The following is a 15,502-nucleotide window of genomic DNA, read 5'->3' as shown; positions in this document are numbered from 1 at the left end:
AATAGATGCACCTTATGAAATTGTGCACCATGGTGGAGCATCCTTCTGTCCATGTTTCAATGGACCCTAGCTTAGACAAGTGGTGGACCTTTGCTTCTCTCTATGTTTCAATAGAGTTAGCTTGGACAAGTGGTGGAACTTGGAACCAAACCCCCATGTAAAACCTATCATGGTCATTCCAAGTGGTGAGAAAGAATATCCTTTAAGATATAGCCTTATAGGTTGGAAAGTGGTGGACCTTAACACCCAGATCTTCTTTAATATAATGACATAGAGTGGAAAAGTGGTGAATCTTGACATCAAACCACTCATGCTACTAGTGATAATAGGTTGGACAAGTGGTGGACCTTGAATGTAAACCCCCCATGTACGTAATATCATGGGTTTAAGATATTTCAATGGAGCCTAGCATTTTTGGAGACATGGTGCATCTTGCTTCTCTTCATGTTTCAATCAAACCTGGCTTGGACAAATGGTGGGGCATCCTTCTCTCCATGTTTCAATGGAGCCTAGCTTGGACAAGTGGTGGACCTTGGAACCATACCCCTATGAAAAACCCATCATGTGCATTCCAAGTGGTGGTAAATAATACCATTTAAGATATGGCCTTATAGGTTGGACAAGTGGTGGACCTTAACACCCAGATCTTCTTAATATAATGACATAGAGTGAAAAGGGGTGAATCTTGAGACCAAACCACTCATGCTACTAGGATAATAGGTTGGACAAGTGGTGGACCTTGAATTTAAACCCCACATATACAAATATCATGGGTTTAAGGTATTTCAATGGAGCCTAGCATCTCAAAGACATGGTGCATCTTGCTTCTCTTCATGTTTCAATGGAGCCTATTTTGGACAAATGGTGGAGCATCCTTCTCTCCATGTTTCAATGGACCCTAGATTGGACAAGTGGTGGACCTTTGCTTCTCTCTATGTTTCAATATAGTTAGCCTATATTAGACAATTAGTAGACCTCGAATGTCTCCATGTTGTCTAGAGCTGAGCTTGGACAAGTGGTGGACCTTACTTCTCCCTTCCCTTAGTTTACTAGCTTAAATGATCACTATGTATACTTGCTTAGATCTAGCTTGAACAAGTGGTGGAACTTGTATTCACACAAACTTAATCCATTACAAAAAACATGAAGATACTAGGCTCCATTGAAATACCTCAAACCCATGATATTTTGTACATGGGGGGTTTACATTCAAGGTCCACCACTTGTCCAACCTATTATCTCTAGTAGCATGAGTGGTTTGGTCTCAAGATTCACCATTTTTCCACTCTATGTCATTCTATTAAGAATATGTGGGTGCTGAGGTCCACCGCTTTTCCAACCTATAAGGCTACATCTTAAACTTTATTCTTTCTCACCACTTGGAGTTACCAAGATAGGTTTTACATGGGAGTTTGGTTCCAAGGCCCACCACTTGTCCAAGCTAACTCTATTGAAACATAGAGAGAAGCAAAGGTCCACTACTTGTCCAAGCTAGGCTCCATTGAAACATGGAGAGAAGGATGCTCCACCATTTGTCCAAGATAGGCTCCATTGAAACATGAAGAGAATCAATCTGCACCATGTCTCCAAAATGCTAGGCTCCATTGAAATACCTTAAACCCATGATATTTCGTACATGGGGGGTTTACATTCAAGGTCCACGACTTGTCCAACCTATTATTCTTAGTAGCATGAGAGGTTTGGTCTCAAGATTTATCACTTTTCCACTCTATGTCGTTATATTATGAAGATCTAGGTTTTAAGGTCGACACTTGTCCAACCTATAAAGCTAGATCTTAAAGGGTATTATTTCTCACCACTTGGAATGACCATGATATGTTTTACATGGGGGTTTGGTTTCAAGGTCCACCACTTGTCCAAGCTAACTATATGGAAACATAGAGAGAAGCAAAGGTCCACCACTTGTCCAAGCTAGGCTCCACTGAGACATTTAGAGAAGGATGATCCCCCATTGGTGGAAGATAGGCTTCATTGAAACATGAAAAGAAGCAAGTTGCACCATGTCTCCAAGATTCTAGGATCCATTGAAATACCTTAAACCCACGATATTGTTTACATGTGGGGTTTAACGTCAAGGTCAGCCACTTTTCCAAGCTATTATCCCTAGTAGCATGAGTGGTTTGGTCTCAAGATTCACCACTTTTTCACTCTATGTCATTATATAAAGAAGATCTAAGTGTTAAGGTCAACCACTTGTCCAACCTATAAGGGTATATCTTAAAGAGTATTCTTTCTCACCACTTGAAATGTCCATGATATGTTTTACATAAGGGTTTGGTTCCAAGGTCCACCACTTATCCAAGCTAACTTTATTCTTCTCATAGAGAGAAGCAAAGGTCCACCACTTGTCCAAGCTAGGCTCCATTGAAACATGGAGAGAAGGATGCTCCACCATTTGTCGAAGCTAACTCTATTGAAACATGGAAGGTTTACATTCAAGGTCCACCAGTTGTCCAACCTATTAACGCTAGTAGCATGAGGGGTTTGGTCTCAAGATTCACCACTTTTTCACTCTATGTCATTATATTAAGAATATTTGGGTATTAAGGTCCACCACTTGTCCAACCTATAAGACTATATCTTAATGGTTATTCTTTCTGACCACTTGGAGTGACCATGAAAGGTTTTACATGGGGGTTTGGTTCCAAGGTCCACCACTTGTCCAAGCTCACTCTATTGAAACATAGAGAGAAGCAAAGGTCCACCACTTGTCTAAGCTAGGGTCCACTGAAACATGGAGAGAAGGATGCTCCACCATTTGTCCAAGATAGGCTCCATTGAAACATGAAGAGAAGCAAGCTGCACCATGTCTCCAAGATAATAGCCTCCATCGAAATACCTATTGGGGAGTTTACATTCAAGATCAACAATTTGTCCAACCTATTATCGCTAGTAGCATGAGTGGTTTGCTCTCAAGATTCACCACTTTTCCACTCTCTGTCATTATATTAAGAATATTTGGGTGTTAAGGTCCACCACTTGTCCAACTTATAAGACTATATCTTAATGGTTATTCTTTCTCACCCCTTGAAAGACTAGATCTTAATGGTTATCCCTAGCTATTATTCCTAGTAGCCTGAGTGGTTTGGTCTCAAGATTCACCACTTTTATTAAGAATATGTGGGTGTTAAGGTCCACCACTTGTCCAACCTATAAGGCTACATCTTAAAGGTTATTCTTTCTTACTACTTGGAGTGACCATGATAGGTTTTACATGGGGGTTTGGTTCCAAGGTTCACCACTTGTCCAAGCTAACTCTATTGAAACATAGAGAGAAGCAAAGGTCCACCCCTTGTCTAAGCTTGGGTCCATTGAAACATGGAGAGAAGGATGCTCCACCATTTGTCCAAGGTAGGCTCCATTGAAACATGAGGAGAAGCAATGTGCACCATGTCTCCAAGATGCTACGCTCCATCGAAAAACATTAAACCCACGATATGTCGTAGATGAGGGGTTTACATTCAAGGTCCACACTTGTCCAAGCTATTATTGGTAGTAGCCTGAGTGGTTTGGTCTCAAGATTCACCACTTTTCCACTCTATGTCATTATATTAAGAATATGCGCGTGTTAAGGTCCACCACTTGTCCAACCTATAAGGCTACATCTTAAAGGTTATTCTTTATTACCACTTGGAGTGACCATGATAGGTCTTACATGGGGGTTTGGTTCCAAGGTCCACCACTTGTCCAAGCTAACTCTATTGAAACATAGAGAGAAACAAAGGTCCACCACTTGTCCAAGCTAGGGTCCATTGAAACATGGAGAGAAGGATACTCCACCATTTTTCCAAGATAGGCTCCATTGAAACATGACGAAAAGCAAGCTGCACCATGTCTCCAAGATGCTAGGCTCCATCGAAATACATTAACCCACGATATTTCGTAGATGAGGGGTTTACATTCAGGTCCACCACTTGTCCAAGCTATTATTGCTAGTAGCCTGAGTGGTTTGGTCTCAAGATTCACACTTTTTATTAAGAATATGTGGGTGTTAAGGTCCACCACTTGTCCAACCTATAAGGCTACATCTTAAAGGTTATTATTTCTTACTACTTGTAGTGACCATGATAGGTTTTACATGGGGGTTTGGTTCCAAGGTCCACCACTTGTCCAAGCTAACTCTATTGAAACATAGAGAGAAGCAAAGGTCCACCCCTTGTCTAAGCTAGGGTCTATTGAAACATGGAGAGAAGGATGCTCCACCATTTGTCCAAGGTAGGCTCCATTGAAACGTGAGGAGAATCAAGGTGCACCATGTCTCCAAGATGCTAGGCTCCATCGAAAAACATTAACCCACGATATGTCGTAGATGAGGGTTTACATTCAAGGTCCAACACTTGTCCAAGCTATTATTGTAGAAAGCCTGAGTGGTTTGGTCTCAAGATTCACCACTTTTCCACTCTATGTCATTATATTAAGAATATGCGCGTGTTAAGGTCCACCACTTGTCCAACCTATAAGGCTACATCTTAAAGGTTATTCTTTATTACCACTTGGAGTGACCATGATAGGTTTTACATGGGGGTTTGGTTCCAAGGTCCACCACTTGTCCAAGCTAACTCTATTGAAACATAGAGAGAAACAAAGGTCCACCACTTGTCCAAGCTAGGGTCCACTTAAACACAGAGAGAAGGATGCTCCACCATTTGTCTAACATAGGCTCCATTGAAACATGACGAGAAGCAAGCTGCACCATGTCTCCAAGATGCTAGGCTCCATCGAAATACATTAAACCCACGATATTTCGTAGATGAGGGGTTTACATTCAAGGTCCACCACTTGTCCAAGCTATTATTGCTAGTAGCCTGAGTAGTTTGGTCTCAAGATTCACCACTTTTATTGAGAATATGTGGGTGTTAAGGTCCACCACTTGTCCAACCTATAAGGCTACATCTTAAAGGTTATTCTTTCTTACTACTTGGAGTGACCATGATAGGTTTTACATGGGGGTTTGGTTCCAAGGTCCACCACCTGTCCAAGCTAACTCTATTGAAACATAGAGAGAAGCAAAGGTCCACCCCTTGTCTAAGCTAGGTTCCATTGAAACATGGAGAGAAGGATACTCCACCATTTGTCCAAGGTAGGCTCCATTGAAACATGAGGAGAAGCAAGGTGCATCATGTCTCCAAGATGCTAGGCTCCATCGAAAAACATTAAACCCACGATATGTCATAGATGAGGGGTTTACATTCAAGGTCCAACACTTGTCCAAGCTATTATTGGTAGTAGCCTGAGTGGTTTGGTCTCAAGATTCTCCACTTTTCCACTCTATGTCATTATATTAAGAATATGCGCGTGTTAAGGTCCACCACTTGTCCAACCTATAAGGTACATCTTAAAGGTTATTCTTTATTACCACTTGGAGTGACCATGATAGGTTTTACATGGGGGTTTGGTTCGAAGGTCCACCACTTGTCCAAGCTAACTCTATTGAAACATAGAGAGAAACAAAGGTCCACCAACTTGAGCCATGCTAGGTCCATTGAAAAATGGGAGAGAAGGATGCTACCATTTGTCCAAGTAGGCTCCATTGAAACATGACGAGAAGCAAGCTGCACCATGTCTCCAAGATGCTAGGCTCCATCGAAATACATTAAACCCACGATATTTCGTAGATGAGGGGTTTACATTCAAGGTCCACCACTTGTCCAAGCTATTATTGCTAGTAGCCTAAGTGGTTTGGTCTCAAGATTCACCACTTTTATTGAGAATATGTGGGTGTTAAGGTCCACCACTTGTCCAACTAATAAGGCTACATCTTAAAGGTTATTCTTTCTTACTACTTGGAGTGACCATGATAGGTTTTACATGGGGGTTTGGTTCCAAGGTCCACCACTTGTCCAAGCTAACTCTATTGAAACATAGAGAGAAGCAAAGGTCGCAATATTTGAAACACCCCTCAATATTTGATTTTCTTAGTTGTACTATTCACTTATATCATGATCTCAACAATATCTTCAATTATAGACTTACCAAATAGAGTCAAGGGTAGGTGGCATGCATATATGCACTATGGAGGGCTCACTCTTGGAGGTATTCAAAAGAATCATCCAAAGAAGTAACCCACAAGGACTTTGTGCAGTGGAAAAAACAGTCGGTTTTGCTGAATTTTTAAAGTTCACTTGCTCTCCGAATTTGAAAAGGTGATACAAACAAAAGTTGTAGCTCCTGGGCTGAACTTTTGCCTCAAATTTTTTCATATTGTTTTGAGCTACGAGCTGTGAGCTATGATTTTATTAGTGGACCCCAGTTTTCCCATGCTATGCAGCCACACTCTCTCTTCCACTTTATCATTTTCCTCTTTCACACACACTTCTCCACTCATCATCCCCACCTCTCTCCCCACTCCTCTCTGCACCCTACTCACCTTCTCCTCAACCTTGAAGAATAAGAGAAACCATGCTGAACTCATACCTCCCACACACAATTCCATTCCAAAATTGACCACCTAGTCTCATTTTTCCTCCTCCAAATTACCCATATCTATCAAAAAACCACAAAATTCAGCCTCTTCTCTTAAAAGACAGCATCATGGTGGTTGATTACTCAGCTTCAATTACCTTGTCTCTCAAGGAAGGTCAAGAGTGGAGAAAAAATGTACCGTCAAAGCTAGTGGACCGTCAACAAGCATCAAAATTGGCCCTACTCAAGACACTTGGAGCATCAACCTTGTAAGAAATCTACCTTTTCTAACCTCTTAAGAGTTTTTCTTCCTTATTTGTATCCTACATGGATACTCCCATTGTAAATATCCAATTCCATTTGTAAATTAATACTAACTCTACTAACACTAACCCACTATGAAAAGTCCTATCACCTCCATTTCTCTCCTCTCTCTTTCTCCACCAACTTCTTGTTAATTCCAAGCAAAAGAAATTAGGTAAATTGCTAAAAATCTAACCCAACCATGGTTAGAGGAGTAACCATAGCCTTCAAAATTGCTATAAAAGGAGGGTGTAGCTATCACAAAAAAAGGAGAATAAAGAGCACTATGCTATAGCTTGAGAAGCCAAGCTCAACCTCTTGAGAAGGAGCTCTTGAGTGGAATCTCATTGGCATTAGGCATATGTATGTGTTGTATTAGAGGTGATTAGCAAGGGAACTCTATGCCATTGTAAGAGAGAGTGATCATTCAATTGAGAGTAGGAAATCTATCATTTCTCCTACTAGTGTAAGCCCAAAATTTGCTGAATCAAGGAGGGTGAATTTGGACTAAGCATGGATACCTTGTCTCCCTTCCAACGTGAAGTCATGGACAATAATGATGTGTAAGTGTCTTCGTGTTTTATTTAAGTTCTTGATAGCTTGTCTCCGGGTATTGTTATCAATTTAGCCATAAATCCCACATGCTGTAAGAGGGCGACAGGGTGGAGAGGACTCCCCTGGCCTTAAGACAGTGATTGGGGTGGCTTTTTTCTTGTGATGTGTTGTGGTGTAATTTACTCAGACTATGTTGAACAAATACTAATCTCACTTTGGTTGGTCATGATAGATTTGTAAGAAGGCATTAGTGCAACAAGCACCCCCTTCCCCCTTCTCTCTCTTTTTTACATATACATATTTATGTTTCCTTGATCATTAACGATACACTTCAAAGCAGCCCGAGCACCATCTCTCTCTCTCTCTCTCTCTCTCTCTCTCTCTCTCTCTCTCTCTCTCTCTCTCTCTCGTGTTTTAGTGTGTGAGAGTTTTCCATTGGTGTTAGGGTTAGGGTAAAGTCCTTGCTTGTTTGTGGGTTGCTCTAACGATTCTCTTCTTTTGCGTCCTAGTTCGCTCTTAAATTAGGTGGTGCCCCTTGAGTAGTTGGGATTTGGCTGTGGGTTTGTTGTTTTGGTTTGTGTTGTGTTGTGCCCCAACCCCATTGAGCAGCACGAGAGGCTTGAAGGGTGTCTAGAGGTTTCTCTTCTTGTTGCCCGCCCCGGACCGCTTTAAATTTGAAGAAGAAGAGCAACCTCTAGACACCCTTCAAGGCTCCCGTGCTGCTCAATGGGGATGGGCACAACACAACACAAACCAAAACAACAAACCCACAGCCAAATCCCAACTACTCAAGGGGCACCACCTAGTTTAAGAGCGAACTAGGACACAAAAGAGGAGAATTGTTAGAGCAACCTACAAACAAGCAAGGAATTTACACTAACCCTAATACCAATGGAACACTCTCACACACTAAAACACGAGAGAGAGAGAGAGAGAGAGAGAGAGAGAGAGAGAGATGGTGCTCGGGCTGCTTTGAAGTGTATCGTTAATGATCAAGCAAACATAAATATATATATGTAAAAAAGAGAGAGAAGGGGGAAGGGGGTTCTTGTTGCACTAATGCCTTCTTACAAATCTGTCATGACCAATCAAAGTGAGATTAGTATTTGTTCAACATAGCCTGAGTAAATTACACCACAACACATCACAAGAAAAAAGCCACCCCAATCACTGTCTTAAGGCCAGGGGAGTCCTCTCCACCCTGTCGCCCTCTTACAGCATGTGGGATTTATGGCTAAATTGATAACAATACCCGGAGACAAACTATCAAGAACTTAAATAAAACACCAAGAAACTTACACATCATTATTGTCCATGACTTCACGTTGGAAGGGAGACAAGGTATCCATGCTTAGTCCAAATTCACCCTCCTTGATTCAGCAAATGTTGGCTTACACTAGTAGGAGAAATGATAGATTTCCTACTCTCAATTGAATGATCACTCTCTCTTACAATGGCATAGAGCTCCCTTGCTAATCACCTCTAATACAACACATACATATGCCTAATGCCAATGAGATTCCACTCAAGAGCTCCTTCTCAAGAGGTTGAGCTTGGCTTCTCAAGCTATAGCATAGTGCTCTTTCTTCTCCTTTTTTTGTGCTAGCTACACCCTCCTTTTATAGCAATTTTGAAGGCTATGGTTACTCCTCTAACCATGGTTGGGTTAGATTTTTGGCAATTTACCTAATTTCTTTTGCTTGGAATTATCAAGAAGTTGGTGGGAAAAGAGAGAGGAGAGAAATGGAGGTGATAGGACTTTTCATAGTGGGTTAGTGTTAGTAGAGTTAGTATTAATTTACAAATGGAATTGGCTATTTACAATGGGAGTATCCATGTAGGATACAAATAAGGAAGAAAAACTCTTAAGAGGTAAGAAAAGGTAGATTTCTTACAAGGTTGATGCTCCAAGTGTCTTGAGTAGGGCCAATTTTGATGCTTGTTGACGGTCCACTAGCTTTGACGGTACATTTTTTCTCCACTCTTGACCTTCCTTGAGAGACAAGGTAATTGAAGCTGAGTAATCAACCACCATGATGCTGTCTTTTAAGAGAAGAGGCTGAATTTTGTGGTTTTTTGATAGATATGGGTAATTTGGAGGAGGAAAAATGAGACTAGGTGGTCAATTTTGGAATGGAATTGTGTGTGGGAGGTATGAGTTCAGCATGGTTTCTCTTATTCTTCAAGGTTGAGGAGAAGGTGAGTAGGGTGCAGAGAGGAGTGGGGAGAGAGGTGGGGATGATGAGTGGAGAAGTGTGTGTGAAAGAGGAAAATGATAAAGTGGAAGAGAGAGTGTGGCTGCATAGCATGGGAAAACTGGGGTCCACTAATAAAATCATAGCTCTCAGCTCGTAGCTCAAAATAATATGAAAAAATTTGAGGCAAAAGTTCAGCCCACGAGCTACAGCTTTTGTTTGTATCACCTTTTCAAATTCGGAGAGCAAGTAAACTTTAAAAATTCAGCAAAACCGATTGTTTTTTCCACTGTACAAAGTCCTTGTGGGGTCCTTCTTTGGATGATTCTTTTGAATACCTCCAAGAGTGAGCCCTCCATAGTGCATGTATGCATGCCACCAACCCTTGACCTTATTTGGTAGGTCTATAATTGAAGATATTGTTGAGATCATGATATAAGTGAATAGTACAACTAAGAAAATCAAATATTGAGGGGTCTAAAAAATATGTACATGTCAAATATAAATAATATAAGTGGAAAAAATATAAAGGGGTCAAAAGAAATCTCTCTCATTATGAGGCTACCATAAAAAGATAAATATTTTTGGTGTTCTAATTTTTTAGAAAAAGAACAAAATAGATGTACGAAGGGAAAAATCACAATAGTGAAAAAATATACACATAAATAAAACTAGTTTTTTTGGATTTTTGTTGGGGTGGAGTTACACCAAATATAAGAGAAGCTTACATGAAAATATTTCTATATGGAATAAAGAGTATGAAAAATGGTAAGAGAAATTGTAGTAATGGTGAGGCAATGTACAAAGCATAAATAACACACACCTAGGTAGAAATATTTAAATTAATACCAAAATAATTATGAAAAAATCTTTTATTTAGGCCCTATATACAAAGAAATATTTACATACGCATGGGCCATAATATACTTATATTTTTTATATTTTTTATTTTTTTGGCTCAACTAGCCCAATGACTAGCTAATTGAGGGTTTTTTATTTCAGTAAGGAGATATGGGAAAACTCCCCTAACTCACACGCGCCTATATACAGTGAAAGGGTGAGGGTAACCACAATGTTTGAGTGATTTGATAGGGTGAGATAACTCACTATGGCAATTACAGAGAGCCGAAAAACGGCTATCAATAGCAAGAGCAAATAGCAAGAGGGCTCGCCCAAGAGAGACAGGGGGTTGATTTTTTCAAGGCATTACCACACACACACTCACACAATCTCATGTGTGAAGAAAGAGAAGACTATCTCTTCCCAAGCTTTAATGGAGAGCTCATCCTACTCCAAGCTTGTGAGATAGAAGTCTACATTGACACACTCTTGGTATGTGGATGCAAATCCAACCAAGAGCCAAGCTTCAATGCATGCTCATCTCCTCTACCAAGCTAATTACTAAGCTAAGCTATGCTAATATAAGTGATTATGTGAGGAGATGTACATCTTTCTCGTAAGATACTCCTTCTTCCTCTCAATCTACTCTCATACCCTGATAGCTCTCACCATCTTTGAAGGTGTGTGAGGTCTTGGGTCTGAGACCGGGGATAATTAATGTTGTGTTTACTAAGTGTTTTGTTTAGTGCATGAAGCTTTCATCTTCATTGCACTAGCTAGTTTTGAAGGAACAGAAAGAATTGTATTGTACAATGTCTCTCTTGATGGGAGAAACCATAATACAAAGCCTTTTGGAGGGGGGACCGGCTCCATGCAAATCCGGTACTCAACTATTGTCAATAGCTTAATTTCTCTCTCTTTTGAAAGTATTGTTCATGCTATCTAACTAGGTGTTATGCTTTTTGTTTCTCTCTCCACCCAAGCACTCTTGTAATTCTCATTAGGAATCTATTTCAATGAAATGTCCACTATGTTCATGCTAATTTCCGTTACACACAAGTTTTTATGCCACTAAATGTTACACATTGTATATACTTCTATGGGAAAAGACCTTTTGAGGTTGGAGAGGGAAGATCCAAAAGTCCCTTACTACTTAAAGTACATGGGAAGATCTTCGTTTGCTGATGAATATAGCCGAGACTTACAAGAATCTTTTCCAAAGATTAAAAAGGTTATATCCATCTCATAGAAAAGGCAAAAAGGGTTACTGCTAATAAGCATAGAAGAGCCTTAGCCTTTAAGGAAAATTATTGGGTATTGCTAAAGTTTCTCAAGGCTCGTCTAAGACATACTATGGACAAGAATCCTACGGGCCACCAAGAGTATTATGCTAAACTAGCAAAAAGATACTATGGTCCTTTTTAAATTCTTAATCCAATCAATGAGATGTCTTATCAATTAAAAGTTTCCCAACCATTGGCTCATTCACAATGTTAACCATGTGAGCTTACTCAAGCCTTACAAAGGAGAGCCACAAAAAGAACAATAATTGAGACCGCCAGAGATCGAAGATCAAGAAGAGCTGTTGCAGCCCAGATTGATTCTTCGACACAAAGACAAGGTACTAAGAAATGGTAAGATTATCCAATGATATCTTGTTAAGTTTAAAAATTATCCTTTTAAAGATGCTAGATGGATGCAAGGAACCTACCTTAACACTAGGTTGGTAATGGAACACTTTTATGTCCTTGGACACTTTTATGTCCTGTTAAGTGACCATTTTCCTTGAATTATATAAAGAGTTTCAAAATGGATTTTGAGGTTCTATCTGTCTAGAAAGTTGTCTCATGAGCTGAAAAAAACTCGACATTTTTTTGGAATATCAATTCCATCTTTAACCTTGTCCTTGCACAACATTTCACAACCTAAACTCTGTGAAAAAACGGGTCCTGTTTTTGGCTTTTTCCAACTTTTTGCAACTATACCACTCTAGAATTCATGTTTGTGAGGTCTATAATGCTAGAGAACTATCTTTAGTAGTCCTCAACATGTCCTGATGCTTCTAGGGAGAAATAAATGTTAAAGTTGTAAGTTATGACCAAATCACAAAAATTGTCAAATCCTGTGTTTTAGCCAATTTTAGCTCTTCTATGATTTTTCAGGTGGCTTTCATGATATCCAAATGCACTTTTGATTTTCTATGTTGCATATTGTAACATAAAGCTAATATTCCTTGAGTTTTGGGGCACCTAATACCCTATTTTGCATAGTAGACAACGATGGTTGATTTTTTCAATTATAGAAGAAAATGAAACATTTTAGTATATCAAGTATAGCCTTTTCAATATTGTTAGTTTCTTGTGACAACTACATGCATTTTGTAGGTAGTAACCATATCTATTCATAAGGATCAAATTTGTCTAGATATTGAATAGTTTCTATGGGATTCTACAACTCATAATGTTGAACCCAGTTTTTTCATGTTTGCTGTATTTAGCACTTCATCTTTGTCCCCAAGATTCCCCTTGGTAAGAGATGTATTATTCTTTTGACATGCTCCATGGCTCCTTATGAACCTAAAGGACAATAGGGAACTAAGAAAACATGCATATATTATTTTCATTGAGAGTGGCTATAGAAACTTTGATGATAGGTTTGCAGAATGGTAAAAATTCAACTTTTTTGTACCTATTTCTTTTGTCAAAACAAAAAATAGTGAGTGAAAAGCAATCATATGTTCTGATCGCCAACCCATTGAAGTTAACTAGGGAATTTATCTCAAGTCCTACAAAAATCCCTAATCTTATTTTTATGTAACAAAACGTAAGAAATGACTGTTTTGATGAAAATGTACTGGTCCATCAACTTTGGAGGCTTGGTGTGACCAAAAGATGAGAAATTTTACAAGTTTCTTATTTTTTCCATGTGTAGTAGGCCTTGAACTATAACCTCATGAAAGGATTTTACAAAATGAGTGGATCTACTATGGTTTTGGAGGTTTTTTTCAAAACCCTGAAAGGACACTTTTATGTCCTGTTAGGTTACCAACCTAGTGTTAAGGATAATATGAACCTTGTCAATGCTTACAATGCTAAACTAGAGTAAGCAAATGAAAATACATTTTAAATGAACAATGTTTTGGTCTTATAAGACTCCTTCTCTCTCTATTATTGTGCACACAATTTAAGAAGTATGCATGTTGAGGATCATGTTTGTGGTGACTAAGTCTCCCAAACACCAAGTAGAGCTTGTCACTCTACTTTGGAAGTATGATATGGACTAAAGAGCAGATATGCTTGCAGCAGCTAAGTCTCCTGAGCAGCAAATGGATTAGTCATCCATTCTTAAATGATGTCGTAGGGTAAAAAGGGATCCTCTACCCGCTAAGAAACGTGGACTAATGACTAGGCTTTATCTTCTCTACCTCATAGTCAAGGAAGACTATGATTTCAAGAGAGAGGTAATGTCATAAAATATAATTATCTAACTTTACCAAATGATTTTTCTCATATTAAACTGATCATTTAATATGGAAAGATAAAAGGATAACAAGAGTTATGATATAAATATGTGCTTCTAGACCTATCTCAACAGGGGACCATAAGGAGAAATGGTTGCATAGGGGTCCAGAAGGAGACGATCTACCCAAAGAGCAATGTGCAATAAGTGCTTCTAGATCTACCTCAGCAAGGGACCAAGAGGAGAGATGGTTATATCTCAATAGGGGTCCAAAAGGAGGTAGTGTATCAAAAAGCAATGTGCATCTAATGGAGCTTAAAAGACCTTAGGGTTAGCTTCATTAAAGACCTCCAAAAGTTAGTGTTAAAAAGTCCTTTGACCTTACATAAGCTAGGGCTAACCTTGAGGTGGGAATCCTACCCAAGCATGAGGTGCTAAGATGCTTAAAGTGGTTGTGGGAACCTTGCCCAAAGCTTGGGTGATTTTTATGCATAAAATGACTAAGGTTTTTGAAATGTTGAATTCAAAGATAAAGTCTCAAGAGGCATAAAACATTCCATGATTAATTGACTAAGGCTTGATGCATTCAATTCAAAACAAATGACTTAAGAAGCATAAAAGACACGTGCTTGCTTGGTTTGATTGACTATTTCCTTGAAGTATTCAATTCAACCAAATGACTTAATAAGCACAAAAGACACATATATGTTCAAATGATCCTCCACATGGGCCCTCATGATGTGCTTGAATGCTATTGGTCAGGTTTTAAAGGGATCGAATGAGAATTTAGATACATAAATATAAATACATAATTTCTTTCTCTCAAAGAGAAAAAAAAGGACACATGTTCAAATGAGCTAATAAAATAATACGAGAGAGAGAGAGAGAGAGAGAGAGAGAGAGAGAGAGAGGTGGACCAAGCATGAGAGGGGGGTATACTCTCCCATACACACACACACACACACACACATTTTCTCATTGTGTGGAGTGCAAAGTCCAAGAGCTCCATCTCCTTCTCCAAGCTTGTGGAGAATTGGAGAGCCTACACCAACACTCTTGGCTATGGAATGCAAATCCAACCAAGAGCCATGCTTCAATGCTTAATCTTGCCATCTTCTTTATCTTCATTACTATTCTATTATGCTATGCTAAGTAAGAAAAGTGATGATAAGTGAGGAACTATTTCTTTCTCCTATGGAATGTTTCTTCTTCCTCTTCCCTACCCTCATTCCCTACTAGCTCTCTCCACCTTCAAAGGTGTTTGAGGCCTTGAGACTGAGGCTTGGGATAATTAATGCTTTTTGAAAATCTTATATTAAGCTCGTGATGCATGAAGATTTCCATCTTCATAGCATCACCAAGGTCACAAGGAGCACAAATATTGTATTGTAACAAAGCTCCCTTGATTGGAGAATCTATAATACAAACGCCTTTTAGAGGGGGGCCCGGCTCCAAGTAAATCCGGTCCTCAACTATTGTCATGTTCTCTAATACTCTCTCTCTCTCTCTCTCTCTCTCTCTCTCTCTCTCTCTCTCTCTCTCTTTCAAAAGTAAAGTTCATGCCAAGTTAATTAAGTACTATGTTTATGTTGCTACCATTAATTAAGTTCACCCTCTATATTCTCAAAGTGATCTCACAACAAAACTCACCTTAATTCTCTTAATTCGTTATTCTCAAAGTTCATAGGCCAATCCCATTACAACCCATATAATAAAAATGAAGTGCT

The sequence above is a fragment of the Adiantum capillus-veneris genome, chromosome 18, assembly GCF_014529385.1.
Source record: "Adiantum capillus-veneris isolate H3 chromosome 18, ASM1452938v2, whole genome shotgun sequence".
In the NCBI taxonomy this organism is placed as follows: Eukaryota; Viridiplantae; Streptophyta; class Polypodiopsida; order Polypodiales; family Pteridaceae; genus Adiantum; species Adiantum capillus-veneris.
The sequence above is the reverse complement of the archived record's forward strand: the minus strand, read 5'-3'. Positions refer to the sequence as shown.